The following is a 3,112-nucleotide window of genomic DNA, read 5'->3' as shown; positions in this document are numbered from 1 at the left end:
GGAGTTTTCTTAAAACTGAGCAGTTTAGCCTAACTCGTTAAAGTAAAGTAAAATTAAAAAGGCTCTGAAGGGCTCAAGTAGAAAGAAAACGTTTTTAAAATGACACGGCAACATATGTACAAAGGTGTTTGACTGGATGGATGGATGGATGGATGGATGGATGGATGGATGGATGGGTGGATGGGTGGATGGGTGGATGGGTGGATGGGTGGATGGGTGGATGGATGGATGGATGGATGGATGGATGGATGGATGGATGGATGGGTAGATGGGTATAGGTGGATGGGTGGGTGGTGATAAAAGCTGTATGAGCCCCCAATAAAATCAGTAAAACATAAGACCGACACAACAGCCTGGGAGCCCATGGGGGCAGTGCCACCCTGCCCCATGGGCTCACTGTGCATCAGCATCCACTTGATGGCCGGGGTATTTTGGAGACGTGAGGTGGCTGCCTCAAACTCAACTGTCCTGCGGCAACAGGGGCGACGGTCACATGTGGTGGCTACAGAACACGGGAGCTGGAGCCTGGGGACCGATGGCATGGCCTCTTCCTCGCTCTGCATTTACGGCCAGATGCAACCATCCCCGCATGCTTCAACTGAGGACTGCACGCACCATTCCTGAGGCTTCTCCTGCTGTTTCCTGTATGTCGAATGCTAACATGGGCCCGCTGGGCCGCCTGAGGGGCACAGCCGGCACACGGCAGGTGGTTAGTGGGCGTTTGCTGATCTGCACGGGGCTGCTGCCCTCATGCCAGGGTGGGCACAGGGAACAGCAGCCCAGGAGAAGCCACTGACCTGACGCAGGAGCAGAATGGGCATTTTTCACAGGAGAAAGGTGAGACACTGGGCAGAGAGCCTGAATCTGGGTCATGTCCCCCAGGGGGGCTCAGAGCAGGGGCCCCAGAGGGCCTTGGGAGCACTCAGTCTGTCTTCCAATGCTGGGTGCATGGCCTTGAGCATGGTTGGAAGGTCATGTGGATGAGGGTAAATGGCACCTGCTGCGTCTGTCAGCAGCCAGGACGGCTGCCCCTGTGTCACCATGGCCCCCACGTGCTGTCCCTGGGCAGTTCTGGGGGGAAGCAATGACCCGATGGATGATGACCAAGACCCTAGATTTAGAACTCGGAGATGCCGACCCCCACTCCTCCCTTGGACACAGGTGAGGCTGCTGTTCAAAACTGGCCAGAAGAGATCATGGTCTCATGACCTATCTGCCAAGCTATACCTGTGCACAACTGCCAAGCCACTGAGCCTCCCGGCCCAGCTAAGCTCACGCCTGAACTTAACCGTCACAGCCCACACAACCTTACAGCTCAGCGCTCACAACTGCCAGACCTAAGTCATCAATGCACAAAATGGTCAGTGAGTCGGCTCGTAGCCATCCTAGTCGATGCAAGAGTGCCAGATAAGGAGCTTGTCATTAAACAGGGAGTGGGTGTGTTCCAACCCTAACCCTCAACTTTTGGTCGTGTGTGTGTGTGTGTGTGTGTGTGTGTGTGTGTGTGTGTGTTTACATATCCATTTGCTAAACTCAAACTCTATTCTTCCCAGAGAAGGGAAAGGGCATACAGGGCACAGTAATGCCTGCTAGTGTTCACAGACGCACACCACCATCACCAGCATCATCACCAGCATCACCAGCAGCAGCAGCGTCACCATCATCAGCAACTTCAACAGGACCATCATTCCCACCGTCACCACCACTGTAATCACCACCACCATCTTCACTATCACCACTGTCACTACCATCATCACCATCATCACGGGGCAGCTGTGAAACATTGATTCTCCACATCGCAAGCTGTAAGCGTCTGTTGGGAGGAGTGGCAAGACACAGCTCCATCACACTGACGAAGCGTGACACACTGGCAGACAGAAACCGCCAGTCACGCACGGCCTGTGGGCGCCGCACATGCGCCCGCACACACTGCTGCATAGACACTGCGCACAGGTCTACCCCAGGCTTCCACGCAGAGACTGAGCAAGCTCCTCTTTACACATGACCTATAGGCACGTGTGTTTACACTCGGCACACACGTCTGCATACAATGCAGCGCACATGCCGTGCACACGTGTCGGTCACGGGCTGCCATGCAGACACTGCCCCCGCACGTCCCGAGAAGCTGAGAGGCTCTGCACTCACGGGGCAGGGTCTCCCCGGAGCGCCAGCTCTTGGCAATCCCCGTGGCTCAAGCTGCAGGAGCCACGAGCTCCTCTTCGCTCGGCTCACAGAGCCACGAGCTCCTGGACAGGAAGAGCTGCCCCGCCTTGGCCATCACTTCCTGAACGCTTTCATCATGGCAAACCTTTCATCAGGAAGGGAGACGTGGGAAACTTTTATCAGGAGAAAAACTGGAGTCATTTTCCTGGGATGGATGAAGGCTGTAAGTACGTGTTAAGCCGGCTTGCAGGTGGAGTACGGGACTCTGCTCAGAGCTGAGAGTCCACAGCCCACGCCACTTCCAGTCCCTCCCTCCAGCCCCATGATCCCGTTGGGTCCACTGCCTTCTGTCTGCAGCTGTCAATCAGTGACCTCCCTCCCCTGCCATGCAATCATCCCTTCAGCATCTTCCCTTGCCTTGAAGGGTGAAAAATGGGCTCAAACAGACCGCTGGTGACTGCTTCTCCCTTCCTCCCTCTCACCTTTCTGGAGGAGAGGAGAGCCCAGTCTGTCCTGCTGGAAGGAATGAAATGGGAGCTAGGCTGTGGGTGTGCAAAGGGGCGGCCCAGCAGCCCTGAGGAGCACGTCCATTCTACAGGGGCCCTGTGGTGGTCCCCAGTGGAGAAAGGTGGATGGGGGGGCAGTTTGAGGGCGACGTTGCAGGTGAGAGCAATGCATGATCCAAAAATCACCTGCCAATGTTCATGACCTGTGGCTTCCTGGGCCTGGAACTGGAAACCTCACCACTGATGCCTCCAGCAAAGGATGGCTGTGTTTCACAACGGGCCTGGCAGGGCACGCTCAAGGGGAATGTAACAAAGAGTAAGTGCTGAGACCCTGCTGGGGACTGAGCATGACAGTGGGACAGGAGGAGAGTCAAGGGAAATAGAGGAAAGAGCTGGGAGGCAAAGGGCATTTATAGAGGTCTAGATAAAGACATGTACATATG

The 3,112-nt window shown here is 55.5% G+C and overlaps 1 protein-coding gene across 1 annotated transcript in view; it reads right to left on the bottom strand.

Annotated features, from left to right (window-relative positions):
- TRAPPC9 (trafficking protein particle complex subunit 9) overlaps positions 1-3,112 on the bottom strand; it is a 313,018-nt gene that overhangs the window by 65,147 nt on the left and 244,759 nt on the right. The gene's annotated exons all lie outside the window — the stretch shown is intronic.

This window comes from Echinops telfairi, unplaced genomic scaffold (genome assembly GCF_000313985.2).
Source record: "Echinops telfairi isolate 266 unplaced genomic scaffold, ASM31398v2 ScPeMD7_1;HRSCAF=3_0, whole genome shotgun sequence".
In the NCBI taxonomy this organism is placed as follows: Eukaryota; Metazoa; Chordata; class Mammalia; order Afrosoricida; family Tenrecidae; genus Echinops; species Echinops telfairi.
The sequence above is the reverse complement of the archived record's forward strand: the minus strand, read 5'-3'. Positions and strand labels throughout refer to the sequence as shown.